The sequence below is a fragment of the Mastomys coucha genome, unplaced genomic scaffold, assembly GCF_008632895.1.
Source record: "Mastomys coucha isolate ucsf_1 unplaced genomic scaffold, UCSF_Mcou_1 pScaffold22, whole genome shotgun sequence".
Classification (NCBI taxonomy): domain Eukaryota; kingdom Metazoa; phylum Chordata; class Mammalia; order Rodentia; family Muridae; genus Mastomys; species Mastomys coucha.
Window position 1 is genome coordinate 190847349 of NW_022196905.1, and position 17500 is coordinate 190864848.

The following is a 17500-nucleotide window of genomic DNA, read 5'->3' on the forward strand; positions in this document are numbered from 1 at the left end:
TCCCAAGTGCTGGGATTAAAGGCGTGCGCCACCACCGCCCGGCAAAAATAATATCTTAAAGAGTACAGAAACATTATTATCAAAATATTTTCCGCACACATTATAATTGTATTTTAATTGTATAATGACACTGCACATGCCTCATTATGTAAAGCTTTCATTCATATTGAGAAAGTAGTTCTGAAAGTGAAATATTTGCACAATCTTAAATGTTATAGTATTTACAGTACAATGAAGCATATATATTTAATAACATTTGTATTTTAGCACAATGTTGAAGATATTTTGAAACTTTCTAGTTATCAGTGTATGAAAACTTGCTTATAGCAAAAATTAGTTTGAAATAACTAATCAAAATGTACAACTGACTGTTTTCTCCTGTGTTTGCAAATGAAAAATACAGTAAAATATTTTATTTTAAAATAATGTTCCAAGAGAAACATTTTATGGTACTAAGCTATTCAGGTGTTTTTTTTAAAGACAATATTACAACTGTCATATAAATATTATAGGAAATTTATATGACTTCCATGCAATTAAATGATCAATGGAATTGGCATGGTAGTAAAATTATTACAAAGAATATTTAGGAGATAGATACTTATTGGTACTGTTGGATTGAGTGTCCTGGGATGGGTATGAAAGATGATACCTGCAACTCCTCTTCACAAAAGTACATACATTCTTTCTAATTCTGTAGAACTATACAACCTTTCAGGCAGGAACACGGAGGAATCTAGAACTTACAGGGTACATTAAGGACTGCTTATTCCTCATTTCCAAATTTTGGAGAGTTTGTTTTAGCTATTTTTGACATTATAGCAATACATTGGAAGATACATCAGCATGCATTGATGTTACTTTGCACTTTTCTCAAAAGTAAAGCATGCCTTTCATAATACTTAGCACACTATTAATCTACAGGTGCAGGGCATTCACTGAACAGTGTTTAGGCACAGGAAGCCCTTCCATAGTTATATAACCTGCAAGCAATAGATGTGAAGAGAAAAAAGTAATACAGTGAAGTGGGGTAAATATTGGATGGGAGCTCCAGTGGAATTTCCAGGTGATCTTACTGTCTGACAAGAGTCACTCATGCTCTTTACTCACGACAACCCCTCAGTCGTAGACATCTGTAAAGCCCTAACAAATGTGTTAGGTTACCAAGCCAGATTACAAACTAGATTAAGAAATAACTGCTTCCTGAGTTTGTGGTAAGTACCCAGTGAATACATGTTTGCTCACATTTCCCTGGGGATAGTCACTCAGCAATTGGCAGTGCTTGCTCAATGTATTTATTCCCTATAATGGAATCCTCTTCATCACCATCCACTCTTTTTCTTTAAATGAACTGTGGGCAAAGTTTCTTCATTACACTTCCCTGGACTACTGATTGCTAAAGAACTGCAGAATATTTGTTAGAAGAAAAAAAACTCCCAAAGAACTAGTGCAAGACAGCACAATTGAATGCACCCATAGGAAAGATGTAAACAGAACACACACACACATACACACAAATACACACACACACACACACACACACAGAGACACACAGAGACACACACATACACACACATACACATGCACACACACACAGATGCACACACAGACATACACACTCACACACAGACACACACACAGACACACATACAGACATACACACTCACACACAGACACACACACACAGACACACACAGACATACACACAGACACATACACAGACACACACACATACACACACACAGATACACACACAGAGACACACACAGACACATACATACACACATACACATACACACACAGACACACACACATACACACACAGACACATACATACACAGACACACACATACACACACACAGACATATACACATACAGACACACAGAGAGACAAACACACACCACACACAGACACACACACAGACAAACACACACACAAACACACACCACATACACACACATAGACACACAGACACACACACACAGACACACACACAGACATAACCACAGACACACACATACACATATATATAGTCATATAATCATGCATAAACATATATATGTGGTTATATTTATGTGTTATCTGTCATAATGTAAAATATGGGGATCTCTATGTATTTTACATTGATAGGCAGACTACTACTAACAAAATTTTGAAAAAGTTCTAAAATTTAGCTATACTTTTGATTTTAAATTTTCTGATGTAGAATAAAAACCATTTAGAATGTAGTACATATTGAAAGATGATGTGTACTTTAGCACACTTAAGGTTTTATGAAGGCTACGGTTGAACATCAAAATATGTGCTCTAGAATTTATTTTCTGTTATGTTAAATTTGAATCTGTCAATCATTAGCAATGTGGAGCTTTTATTTTTATTGAGGTAAAGATAAATTAAGGCATTCTTAATCATGATTGGGTCAATATTCTTTACAGGAAATAAGGACAAATTTATACAATGTTTTAATGAACATGACCAATGATAAAATTGTGTCCCTGAGATCTAGCAAGTTATGGAATAGATTGTGCTATTAAATATACTAAATTATATTTGTGCTATTAGTTATACTAAATCCCTCTGTAATTTTCCTAATGGTGACATTGATGCTTTAGCCAATTTACTTGATGAATTACCAGCAATACTCTTGGAAAGTAAAATTTTGTCATGGCAGAGAGTATGTTAGAAAACTCTTCCGGCAATGACATATTTTTAACAAAGCAGTTAATGAGAGCCATTTTAGAACCATTGACTTACACTTGGTAAAATCTGTTTATGGTTTACAGTCCACAAAAAGGAGATGTAATATGTACTTACGTGTATTTTACAGATTGTTGAAAGGTAGTAAGTGTAATAAAAGAGGCTATGTAAAAAAAAAAAAAAGATTAGTATTATGGGGGAAGAATTGGAGCATTCTTTAACTTTAAATAATACCAGCAAAGAATTTGTTTAGAAAAATATGCTTGGCCATTGGGTGGGATGAAATTAAAAGGCAACCAAATACATGTAGAAAACATTTTGGCAAATAGAGAGAAAGGATAACCCAAAGGATTCATTTTGATATTTCTGTTTCATAACTTTAAGCATGCATATAATGTGTTTTGGAAAAAAATTTCACTCAATCCACTCCCGTTTTCTTTCCTTCAAATTTCTCCTTCAGTTACTGCTATTTTTCTCTCCCAATTGTGTGTGTTCTTAAAAGGTCACTTAGGAGCTGGGTGATGGTGGCGCACGCCTTTAATCCCAGCACTTGGAAGGCAGAAGCAGGCAGATTTCTGAGTTCAAGGACAGCCTGGTCTACAGAGTGAGTTCCAGGACAGCCTACACAGAGAAACCCTGTCTCAAAAACCAAAAAAAAAAAAAAAAAAAAAAAAAAAAAAAAAAAAAAAAAAAAAAAAGCGCCACTTAGACTGTTTACTATTGTTGGTGTACTCCAATGTACCTGGGAGCAGAGATGTCTACCAGAGAGTGAGTGACTCTCCACCCTGCTTCTCTAAGAAGTGTTAATCAGCAAAGAGGATTCATTCTCTGTGACTTTAGAATCAATCAGGACTACATGAAGAGACAAAAAAAAAAAGTTACATGGAGATGTCTGTGTGAGTCCTATTAATCAAAATCAAAATCAACAAAATGAGGTAGCAGACAGTGAAGAAAAGCACACAAAGCCACTCTTGTGTTTTGGGGTCAGATCAAGAAAATCAAAGGATAACATTTGAAATGTAAATAAAAAAAATATCCAATAAAACAGAAAATAATAGAAAAGAAAATAAAGTAAAAGAAAAGAAAAGGAAAGAAAGGAAAAGAAAAGAAGAAGAAAAACAAAAGTAGTTCAAACATGGATACTTTGAGTTTCAGGCATCTGTTAAATAAAACTCAAGAGTAGTGATAACTTAGGCATCCTTCCCTTGACCGAATGTATGGATGAAACCACTTCTCCAGAGAGTTCCTACTCATGAATATTATCTGCTAAGGGCTGACACCAAATGGAGAACTAATTTGCCATCATTGATGTCAAATGTCTGTCCAGAAAAATTGGCTCAACACACAAGTAAATGTTCCTTCCACTGGTGACAAATACTTTGCTTATATTTTAAATATCAATATCTTGTACAGATTCAATTAAAAGGCATTATTCAGGTGATAGGAAAATAGGGTCACTCTAATGTTACACTTTTTTCTAGATGCATACTTTCCTTTTTACATGGTTTCATTCATCACATATTATAAGCAATGCATCTGAAATCTACATTTGGATGCCATCTGCAATGCTGTGCACGTATGCACATTTTGTTTTTATATCAAAATTATCTTGAAAAGTGACCGATCTTCAGCTTTCTTTGCTCCTTATGTGACACTGCTGGTAACCTATAATTTGGGGTCAAGTTCTCATTCAAGTAATATTTGAAGAGCAACAAAAATATGCCGGATGTATTTCAAACTGAGATCTATTTTTTAGATAGAATCTCAATTGGATACATCTACAATAATAAGTCAATGGGGTTGAGTGAGCTTTTTAAGAGGTGGCTTAGTAAGTAAGCATAATGCTCAGAGAACAGAAACGAGAACAGATGAGTTCTGTTTTGTTGTCATTTGCTGCTGTCACAATTACTGGGATATGGGAAGCAACAATAACTTTGTCAAAAGGAAGGAGAGAGGATAAATATTACAGCTAAATGTCTCTAAGCACCAAGACAATTAATGCATTGGGTGAGAATATTAGGATTCAAAAACATGTCGGCAGATGGAGTGATGGGGCAGTAACTGACAAGTGTTTATTTCAGATAAATTAAATACTTAATTTAAGAACATTTACTTAGATGAATAAAATCAGTTTGTGAAAGTAATCTAAGGTTGTTAAGATAAGAAAAGTGTATTTATAGTCTGTAAAGAAAAGCGCAATAGACAGACTATGTAGGAGCTGTGTTTAGACCTTCAGAAAATGACTTGTGATGTTGACAACTCTGCTTTTACTGCTTTCGATATATTGGAGTTCTGACTTCATCTCTATGTCTTTTCACATCTAGATAAACATTAGCAGCCCAGGTAATGACTGAAATAATGTGAGCAAGGTAAGGATGCTTCAGTGCTTATTCAGACTTTAGTCTTCCTGCGTATCAGAGAAGGGCTGTATCTAAACTTCTAATAATTTTACACAGCATACAACCTAGAAGAAAATCCAACTTATGGATTTCCCATGTCTTGTATATTAATCGAATCTAATTCCCTGATAAATAAGCATTGGATTATACTCTTAAAAATACTGTCTCATATTTACTTGAATCTATGAAATATCAAATGTACAAGAACAAATTTCATGATATAGAGCAATAAAAACATTTCAAATGTTAGTAAAGAAAATTGTTTCATATGCATTTTTGTTTGTTTCTAAAAGCTTAAATTTCATGGACATATCTTCTTTTTTTCCAAAAATATAGTAACCAAGACTTTCAGAAATTATTCTTTTCTCCAATTTCTGCCTTGTACAACAAAGTGTTTTCACTCTAAATATAATTTATACCTATGAAGTTGCAATACCCACAATTTCTTGGTATTCACAAAGAAACAAAATCCACAACTTTCCATTGTATCTCTATTCAATTATAAAGAAAAGATGATTCTTCAGATATTCTGGAGCCTGGCATACAGCAGTGAGAGATAGACCGTGAACCCACATCCTCTGTATTAGCAGCATGTGATTTTTACTTCTGAGCTACTTCTCTATTTCCTAGATAATTGTGCCTGTGTGTCGTATTAGATTGTCATGAAAATATGGCACTGTTCACTAACCATCTATACTGCTAACACTCTTTAATGACACCTCTCTGTTTTGTCATGATAAAAATAAAATGTACTCTGTAATGTTCCTATGTAATTACCATTGTAATAAGACACATTTAAAAGTTCTTTAATGGAGTGTGTGTGTGTGTGTGTGTCATCTGCTATTATACCTAACAAGGAATTTTATGCTATTGTTTTGTGTAATAAACTTCCTGTATTTGTTTTAATTTTCACATATAATTTATCTAATTTCTCATGTTACTAATTACATATGAACAGTGAACTGGAAATGTTATCCTGGGCCCTCTTCTATTTTCTTAAGAGCACAAAGTATACTAATAAAGTATTTTCTTTACATTGAGACACAAACAAATATTGAAAACTCAAGTTTATTATCCTCTTGCCATAATTCTGGGATGCTTCTCTCCCACATTTAATGTAGGGCTATTTACTGCCTTCACTGAATATAGTCATGTTTCCATCAATGATCAAAATGATATTGACATGAAAAATGAATAATAGTCCAACAATAAAAGAAATCTGTAATATGTCCTTATTCAGTATATCTGAATCTCCTTTTCAAGTAAATGCTATTTCATTTGCTGTGACCTCTACTGGCTTTAAATTGCCTATTTCAATGTTTCATGAGCTCATATTTTATCATTTTACTATTACTCCCACCGTTATCAGAATGTATGCCTGAAATATGTTTTAAGGTAAGCCATCAGTGTTTTGAAATGTGTTTATCCATAATACCTGAACCCCTTTTTCTGGTTGCAATGTAATTCCTGAATATCTAGGGTAGGGGTTTTTCTGGGTGACATCCATTTGTAAAGGAAGACCTATGGATGGATGTATACAACATATAAATGGATGTATCCAAAGGTGCAGGGCAGCCCTCTTTCCATTATGGCCTTCCTCCCTCATCTCCTCCTGATTGTACCCCAACTAGGAGCTAATATCACATTTCAAAATTTGCTGAGTCTGATATTATCACATCATACCTTCGAGCCTTATTGCAAAAGTCACTCCCCCTGGGAAGTCAATCTACTTCTCCAGGCAGAGGTAATTGCCTTTCTATATTCTCTTAGCACTAGGCTCTTAAATCTGTTGTAATCCATGTAACTTGCATTGTGTTCTTGCATTTATGCATCTTTCTCCCCCACCAGACAGTGGGTTTCTTGTGGGCAGGAAATGCATGCTTCTGTATCTTACATCTTGGCTGCTGAGAAATTTTTATCGACTATGTCATTAAACCCAATAATCTATTTACACTTTTTATCTGCAACAACGTAAGTTCTTCTATGGGAAGTGAAGTGGTACTTAATCACAATTCTCTTCCAAATTAATATCATACTTGGATGGAGCAGTCATGGAGCTACAGACTAATGTGTCAAAAGAGGAGTATATACCATACAGACAACTTTTTATGTTTTAATTTGGATTTGTTAAAATGCGATTTTAAATTAAAATATGAAGCTCTAAGGATATTACTCAAGGATAGAGAATGGGCTTAACATGTACAATGCTCTGGATTCAATTCCCATGGTGCAGACACATAAGACAATCTCAGGGAGGCTTTTTGCTCAGTTCAAACGGAGAGCTTCTCTGGCAGCACATTAGAACATGTTAAAGTGTTAGACACTAGAGTATTGCCCCTCTGCACTAGAACCAAGAACAAGTAAAGGAAGCAAGTAACCTCAGCTTCCTTGCTTGATTTTTGGTTCCAGTTCTGTACCTTGACCTTGATGTAAGTTGTTCCCTTTCAGAGTACCACAAAAGGCTCACTGACCCTGCTCCATGAGTAGGCTTTTATTTTTTGTCCCCTTTAGCAAGCAATTAGTTGTCCCTCATACAAGACAGATTCTTTTTTAATCTGTTGTTTATAATAAACCCTGGATCTCATACCTTTAGTCCCTATGCATAAATGCATTTGGAATTTCTGACTTAAAGGATAAGATCTAGCGATGGGAACTTTGAAGATAATTTCTCAATACAATAACTTTTGGATTCAGTCTGATTTTTACAATCTGACATATTCTTTTGTTTGAAGCTTTTTATGAGTAAGTTTTTCTCACTTAAAAATATCATTCAGGGAAGTGTTTACAAATATAATTCCTATAATACAGTTAAAAGTATGTTAATGAAATAATAGTAATAGTAAGTTCCATAACTTTCCATTTTGTTTGAGGCTCAGCATTTATATACCTCCTATAGAATCTACAAATAATCCCCATGGCCAGGCACATTACAAGTGAAGACTCCAAGCTGCAGAAGTCACCCTGCTTCCTAAGCAGAAATTAAGAGCATTAAAATCAAGACGATGCACAAAGATCTCAGCTGTCTAACATAATGTATTTGCTTATAGTCTATCTTTTGTATCCAAACATTAATTGGATGAGAGAATTGTTGGAATTATTTTTATCAAAACGAAATAAATCAGAGTTATTAATTCCCCATAAGTTCATTTTCAATAGAAATAACTGAATACTAGATGAACAACTTAAAAATTTGCATGAAGCATATGAAAGAGTGTAAATAAAATGTACATGATGAAACAATCCCTTAATATTTTCTGCTTGGAAAGTGGAAGCAAAAAACGTGTAGTTATCACCTTCTGGCTCTTCAGTGTCTTCAAGGCCATTATGTAGTGAGGTTTTGATTCAATGAAAGTAAAAACGTTGCCAGGGATAAAGTTCATTTGTTGAGCACTTATGTAGCACATGGTAGGCCCTAGATTCCATCTTCATTGTAGCAAAAATAAAATAAGTTGGAAGTTTAAATTATTTACTTATGTAAATTAAAATATATTTTTCAGTGAACAAAATATTCAAATTTAAGATATATTTTTAATTTAGGATATGTATCAACATTTATTTTTAAATTAACTGTGGTGGAATATGAAAAAATCTGCTCCATATCAATATTTGTAATAATATTTATTTTCCAATTTCAATGTTTTATATTCTAGAAATAACTTTGACAATTAAAGTACTTGTGACTCTGCCTCTGGGAGACATCATTACACAACCATTTGGCAGCATGTCTAGACTACTAATCTACATCTTGGACTTACTGGCCATCTCTTTGAACATCAACTTCAGCAAGCAAACAATGGTATAACTGTAACAGATGATCAAAATAATTTTCCATTCCCTTAGGGGATAGTCATCATAGCTACTTTTTTTACCCCAGACCTTTTGTGGCCATAAAAAATGGAAAAAAAAAGAGAGAAGAAAGGAATCTGGATTTTGTACCACCATATAACTGAGTAGTGAGTTTTACCAACAGTTAGATATCAAAATCCTTAATCTGGGATTGTTACACTAAGAAGATCAGGTGCCCCTCAATTTCCTGAGTTGGAGAGTTCATGGTATTTACAACAGCATTCAGTGAAGAAAAGGCAGCCCTAATTCAAGCCTCATTCCAAATATCTTTCATGCAATATGTCAATTAAAATATATTCCTCTTCATGTTGATGTGATTTCTATATTTAGAAATAAAGATCAAAGCTTTTTTTTTCAACAAACTTTGAGATATGATAATAGATCATTAGAGTTGTTTGACAAGCTTAACTGTATGCATGCATGCACAATCCATGTAGAGACTGTGGACATGCCAAAGCTGTGATTTTAAATGATGAGCTCCCCAAGGAGATTAACAAGATCAAGTAAAAAGATAGAGCATGGATTCTATATCCAAATATTTATTGAAGAAATGATAGCTTGGTAATTATTCTGTCATTATTCTTGGTAATTATTAGTTATCACATGCAATGAAAGGTGCACTGTGGCTTTGCTCAGCATTCTGGGAATCTGTGTTGTGTCCTATGCTTCTAAGAATCAGAGGAGGCTGGTAAATGACTGTGTGGACATAGGTGCTTATTTCCAGAGCAGAGTACTTCAAACCCTTGAATACCACTGTTCTCTCTGTCTCTCTATCTCTGCCTTTCTTTCTCTGTCTCTCTCTGTCTCTGTTTCTCTCTCCCACCTCCTTTTCTCTCTCCTTTCTCCCTCTCTCTCTGCTGTGTAATGTGATTGTGCATGTGCCTGTGTGTTTATGACAAGAAATAATTCTTACGTCCTATTAAGCACAATGATTGACAGGTCATAAAAGATGCATAGAGCAGTTGCATTTTGTTTTCTTTATTCGTTTTCTTAAAATGTAATAAAGCACGGTTCTTAGCTTGAATCTAGCAAGATCACTATTATTTTTATTACTACTTTCATGGCTAGGGCCTCATTATGCAAACCATGGTACCCTTTTCTGCATCATATTCCTCTTCAGGGATTGATCTTTGCTGGCTTAGACTTGGGCTAAATTTCCAAAGCCAGAGTACAGTCTTAGTTTTTATAGAGGTGTGCTGGCTCTGTCTCTGCTCCTGCTCCATGACAACACTATAATGGCTGGAAGTTATATGCTCTGAATTACCCAGCACCAACTATGGTTTGCTGCTGTGGTCAACACTGATCACAAACTCAAACCTCCGACATGGAGCTTTTCCTCCTTAATTATACTTCAGTTGATATAGAGTGGACTTATATTATTTTTCTGATAATAAAACAACTCTGAATAAATTCCTGACCTGGCACACCTTCATCCTTATTGCTTTGGGTTACTCTATTTCTTCATTTTCTTCTCCCTACACTCATTATCTTCAGGAAATGCATTTTGCTCTTAATATACTGTTTTCTTTTAAATTCAACCATTTAATTTCAATATAGACAGTAAGTATTAAATGAAAAATGAAATGAAAAGGCCCTGTTCCTGTTTTCAAGGAGCTCAGAATGCAAATACATAAGAGAATGCACAGATATGAAATAGACAATAGTCTTACTTCTCTTCTGAGTTGGTTGAATTGGTATTTACCTTAGACCCTATTTTATAATTTTAAATTCATTGCTGTTATGAAAACTGTAGACACATGTTGCTGCCTAAGATCTAGTTGTTTCAAATTAGATAATTCCCCAAGTTCTGTTTTTCACTTACATTAGCCTTATTCCAATTGCTCTAAGGTACAATGTGCATATCAACAGTTTCATCTGATCTGGCAAATTGTATATCTAAATACAAACTAACAGTTAGCAGAGATGAGACAAGGAACTATTTAGAGCATTTTATAATTATTCAAGATAAAAAGGCAATGGTCTGCTTAAGAGAGAAAATAGTACTAAGATCTCTGCACTTCACATTGAACTTTGCTGTGATGCTCTTCATAAATATGTGTCTTTACTGATTATATACACCACATGCGCCCTGTCATTAAAAAGTTGTTTACATATGGTTCTATCCTGTGTCCACCTAGGCTGCTACAGGACATAGTGACTACACACCTGCCAAGACTAACATTAATGAGCTCTCAGGTGAATTAGACATTGTTAAGTTTCTGTTTTGGCTGGGCTCTTAGTAAAACCTGCAGGGCTGAAGACAACAATTCAGGCACAGGTTTTGAAATTAAATGCTCACTTCCTGATGCAAACTGTCATTAAATAAGACACCATGTATCCAAGACAACACGCACCCTATCAAAAAGGGAGCACGTGTTTCCCAAGGCTTCTACATATTACAGAAACCTAACTGGGAAAAAAAATTAAGGCTTGACGGTCTTAGTTATTTTCTTCTTTTCTTCATTCCTTCCTTCCTTGCTTGCTTGCTTGCTTGCTTGCTTCCTTCCTTCCTTCCTTCCTTCTTTCCTTCCTTCCTTCCTTCTTTCCTTTCCTTCTTTCTTCTCCTCTCTGCACTCCGAGCCTATCTATGGGTGTCTCCATTGCTTTTCAAGGTCAGGAAATTTTCCTTCTGGTCTGACTCATACAAAAATTGAACTTACCTGGATGACTGCAGCTGCTACTACTTTTATCTTTGCTTCTAATTATTGCCAGATGCAATCTAATTAAACCCACCAGGTGTCTCCCCTCAGGTTAGAGTACCTCATAGAATCCTTGCTAAGGGTAAAGTAGGGAATAAGAGAATGCCAAATAGGTAATGAACCCTTCACGAGAAGGTGGATAGGTAGGCTTTTAATGATTTTATTTATCATTATAATAGGAGAAATGAGAAAAAGTTAGCTGAAATTGTGTAGACAGTGATACACAAGATTATTTTGTCAACGTTTTGCTCAGGAGCATATTTATTACTGTAAAGATTTTCCTCCTTAATCTAACTGAATATACAGTTTATACTTTCTACTAAGTACAGCAATGAAACTAAAAAATACCACGTGTTAGTATTCAAATAGAAAATCTATTTTTCTTTTAGTTTCTAAATAATAGTCATGTAATAATTAGTTCTTAGAATATGCAGAAATAAATTAGAATATTATTTCACAGGTTCCATTATTTTTGAAGGAACATAAGCTATGTTGTTAACATTTTTGAAAGAAGGAAAGTGGTTTTTCCTTTAAATTATTTTCTCTCTCTCTCTCTCTTTGTGTGTGTGTGTGCGTGTATGTGTTTGTGTGGTGTTGGTGATGCATGTATGTGAGTGTGTGTATCAATAAGAACTATGAATAAGAGCTATAAATAAATTGTCTTTAGTTTCTAAATGAGAAGAAAGATATTTCTTTTCATATATTACTCATTGTGATCTTAAGTTATCTTGTTTGTTCTTTGATTTGTTGCATATAAAATATTATTGATATGCTTAGTCTTTTATATTAGGTTTATAATCACAATATTTTTCAGAACCATAATTTCTATATCCATATGGCAGTAAATACCATCAGTTCATAATTTTATATCAATACTATTAGAAATATTAGTTGTATTGGACTCAATTATTTTTCTGAAAACTTTAATACTGATAAATAATACATTTTATTTCTCATTTCTATGACTAATGTTCAATTTCCTTAATAACATAAGATATTGTATCTGAAATTATCATTAATAGAATAAAATAATACAATTAAATATACATGTAATTAATTTCAAGGTAGTTTGGATGACTCATACTGAACAAACATTTATTTTTAGGCATGAGTATTAAAACAAAGTGTTATAGAATCAAAATATCTAGTATAATTTTTCTATTTATTTACTCTCCTTACATGGCTACTGCAGGCTCTCCTATTATGATTGATTTTCATAAAATAAAATTTAAAACAATTTAGTAAATTTTGAACAAAAATTGTAACATACATTAAGAGCTGAAATTACACTGAAAATTAAATGAGATTTTTCTACCTTGATGAAATACATCATCAGTGAATATGTTTTTATATGACAATGAAATAAGTTTTTATTTTCTTCTATTGTCAAAAACAGAAAACTCAAAGTGTATTTAAATAATATATCCTTCTTTTATAATATCATATTGTCTGATAATTATTTGTATTCAAATACTGTGATGAAATACCCATAATTTGTCTTAATTTTGATACTAGTGTATTTTATATCAACATTTTAATAATTCTGTGCAGGTTAAAACAATGTTTAAAGTAGTATTATTATTGCTAAGATATGTTCAACTAATATATATGTATATATACATATTTTACTTCATAATTATCAAAGGATTTGATGTAAAATTTTAGCCTTTGTAGCTGACCTTAGGCATATCTCAGCTGAAATTCTCAATGGCTTGATGACAAAAGTTTTTTTACACGGTACTAAATTTTACCTATTACCTCATAGTAGGTAATATTAATTCTCCAGGAAGATTTCAATATATTTTCAAATATTTACCAAAATGAATAATCTGTGATTTCATTCTTGTTATTCCTAGACATTCTTAATGATCTTGCTGGGTTATGTTTTCAGCCTTTCTTCTCTGGACTTTCAAAGATACACTCCAAGACTACAAAAACCAGATTAATGCAATAATACACCAAGTGTAGCCCCAGGCTACAGCTTCTACTGACACAAATCATCTTTCACTGAACACACATTATAGCCTCTAACACAAGTTGACTTGGCCGAAAAAGTTACTGTTTTCCAAACGGCAGCTCCATTCATATATTGTCATAAATTGGAAGCAAGGAATCACAAGGTTTTGAGACATTACAACAAAATAGGGCTGATAAAACTTAAAATGCCTTAATTAAATTCCTAAATAAATCAGCCTTAAATCGGGTACTCTATGAACAATTGATACAGCTATTCTTGTTTGCTGCTGGTTACATGGAAAGTTTTGGTTGAAGTCTGTCCTAGGTTTAATGACTCAGTGAAAATTGTACATTTGTCTTAAATTTGGAAATTTGATACTATAAATTGTAAAAGATGAGGAAACTGTGTATCTGGATGGGTTTTTATAATTGCAACGTATCAACAGACATTGTCATATCCTTTATTCTAAATCAATAGGAAAACAGGGAGCAAACATATATTTAAGGATGGAGTATTTTTGAAACTGCAATAATGAAACCCTTTACTCTGCATGTTAATGAAACTCCAAATAGAAAGGGTTTTTGATTGGCTGTTTCTGTTTTAGTATCTAATCTGCTGGGAATATACCAATAAGCTTGTGAATAGTCAGTTAACTATGTGAGCATTATTAGGAAAATACAGAAAGCAATGCCATGGAGTGTATGATTTAATTGGTAATATCATTCAAAAAGAAGAAAGTAAAATGTGGCTTTAGGAGTTTGAGACTCAAAAGATTCAGCCACAGGAGGCTTCAATTTTAAGAGCACTTATATGTATTTAAATGCTTTTCTCTGTAACTTTATAGGAAATGTGAAACATATATACTTATAGAATTATAATTATTTGAAGCAGATTCTACTGGTACCCTAGTTAGTGTGATACCTTTAAAGTTTGTAAGCTTGTGGAAATAGAGCTCACACACACACACACACACACACACACACACACACAAGAAAAATGCGAGAAACTTATAACTTTACTTTTTACTTTTTTTCACTCAACTTCCATACCTTTTAACCTAGCAAATAGTTATGACTATCTATATTTAAAGTTCATATCACAGATAAGATATATTACAAATTGACAGCAAAACATTCCCCTACAGAAAGAAGCATTGTAACACATTTTACTTCACTACCTTGGATCATTTTGATACAAAAAACCCAAGTTGCTAATAGTTTTACTTATAGAGATATTTTTAAAAGTTAAGACATAAATATTTCTTCGATAAGAAGTGTGCAAATACAAATGTAAGCAGTCATTATTAGCAGAATTAGTCAGTAGTTACTAAGAGTTTGTGGACTAAGTGTATATTGATATGCTTGATGATCTGGATTTCTTATCAGAATTCACAACAATAAGTTTATTGTCTACAATTTATATCTATACATGTTCTTCCTGCTTGGTGCAAGGCATATCATTCATAGACAAATTATGATAAGTGATTTATAATAACAATCACTTGTATATATAACAACAATCACTAGTATATAAAATAACAAGGGCTTGTAAAGGATGAGTGGAGAAGCCCCTTCATGAGGAGCTCTGCATTATTCTTATTTTCACAACAGGCTGCAATATACTTGTTTCACAGTCATAATACATCCCCAATCGAATTCAGAAGATTCAGAAAACACTTGAACTCTGATTAGAAAGATAAATGTGCATACCTTTAATACCTTTAACAGTTGTGCCTAAGTTTAAAACTATTTGTTTCCAAAATTATGTGGCTCTCACCTACTTCTAAATATGGGGTTGTCTTTTAAATCTTGCTGCCTAATCTTCATGTCACTGGGAACCAGTCTAACATCTTGACAGGAAAGCAGCATTAGGTGGCATTTCATGAAGATACAAAACAGCTAGTTTCCATATTCATTCACACAAAGAGCTAGAGGGATTGCACCTAACAATAGTCTATTTATCTATCTTAAGAATAATATCTTAAGAATAGTTACAGGGAGATATTTTTGTTAAATATAGAGCCAAGACAGAAGTTCAAAAAACAAAATCAGTAAGCCTACTTTTGGAAATTTTGATATGTTTCAATTAATTTCCATCGAAATAGAGAGCCATCTCATGTACATCTTTACAGTGCAAATAGGTGCACACTACCTGTGCACCAACAGACTTACACAAATAGCAACTGAGAATTTTCTAAAATTTCTGAAAGCATGCTTACTGATTATAGTTACAAGCCTGCTTTTTGTGAGGTACTTTCCTAAGGTTTTCCATTTCCCTGTAAATATACAAGATAAAATAAAGGCTCTGGGTAACAAGCACAAAATAACACAAGAAATTGTTGTATTTCTAGAGCAAAGAGATACAAGCTTTGAGATAAATGTTTCATTTAAAACGGCCTATTTTCTTGTTATTGGGTCCTATTTTTCTCCCAGTCTGTTCTACTCTCCTTAACTTAGTTTTCTAGACCCCAATTAGAATTGAGTGGCTTCTGGTTCTTGCCTTGTTCTGCAATCTTTTCTCATCTGTTCTGTTTCTGCTTCGTAGATGGCACCTTATATATTACCTATTCTGGGTATTTTCCATTTATCACATTAAATATTTCTCCTTTGAAAAAACTTCTATTTTTCCTGCTTTTTGAGATTGACTCTTACATTTGTTAAGATGTATACCTCCTTTAAAATAAAATGGAAGTAACAAATGGAAGTAACAAAGCAATGGTAAAATATCTTATATTCTAATAATCCATTGCAGACATTATTTACAGATACATTAAAATGTTACTAAATCTTTCAATTTGTAATATTATGCCTAAAAAGATCACCAGGCAACTGGAGTAGCTTTTAGATATGTCCTTAAAGCTTTATGAAGTTCTTGTGTCATTCTAAATCATTATTATATACTAATTACACATTTAGGCAGGTTATCAGATTTTAGAAGATTCCATTTCTATGAGTGATCTATTGCCCAACAATGAATAGTTGAGGATTTAGAATCAATAATTATTTAGTTATCAATCAGCACAGGTATTCCTATCTGATTCAAGGTTTAAACAATGTTAGAACCTCAGAATTTTAGGGTTGGAAATGTGCTGTTTTAAAATACATCTTACAACAAAGATAAAACTATCAAACAAATTACACAAATAAATAGTCATATCACAAACATATCAGAATAGCGATCTCCCAACACATTAACATTCCCAGTGTATCTGTCTGAACATTTTCAAACATACTAAAAATATAGTTTTATCTTAAAAAAACCACAAATGTTCTAAATAGTGGTATTTTAATTGTTTAAAAAATATCATGTTAAAAATCACCTACCACTCTGCTGTCTTGAGAGGTGTTTCTTTCCCATTTCTCTGTGTTAAACTAAATTTGATCTTGCCTAAAGGTGTGAGTATACTTATATGTGCGGGGACTTCAATAATTCATATTTTTGACATTCAGACATTATATGACCCAGTGAGTATTCTTAATTAGTTGGGGAAGGAAGCATCTGTATGGATTCACAAATTATTTTAAACATGCTTTTAAATATTTTAAATTAGAGCTTCCAATTAAAATTGTACATGTCACATTGTCTCATTTAATTCTGCTGTTCTTTTTAGGAAGCACAGCCTCAGCTGAACAAGCCTCATTGATGTGAGCTGAGCTCAATTAGTTTCTGATGTTCTGCCAAATTGCCTCATTACCTGTCATGCGAACACCACTGACACTTCTAAAGTTGAGCTCTTTGCATCTATATTATTCTCTTTAGACCAAAAATAATTATTCTCGTTAGAGTAGTAAAAATAAACAATTTGCTAATAAAGAATAAACCAATATGTTTGTAACATTAATAATAGAAGAAACATTTATAAATCAGGGTATGTAAATAGGGATATATATATATATATAT

At 33.1% G+C, this 17500-nt stretch overlaps 1 long non-coding RNA gene across 2 annotated transcripts in view; it reads right to left on the bottom strand.

Moving 5' to 3' along the window:
• LOC116069267 overlaps positions 1–17500 on the bottom strand; it is a 1149691-nt gene that overhangs the window by 594767 nt on the left and 537424 nt on the right. Inside the window, exon 4 of one of the 2 annotated variants that reach the window (XR_004109947.1) lies at positions 2701–2862. The exons of the other annotated variant lie outside the window; for it this stretch is intronic. This is a non-coding gene — a long non-coding RNA (uncharacterized LOC116069267). Of the gene's footprint in view, positions 1–2700; positions 2863–17500 lie in introns of those variants that run through there. 2 annotated transcript variants of the gene reach the window in all.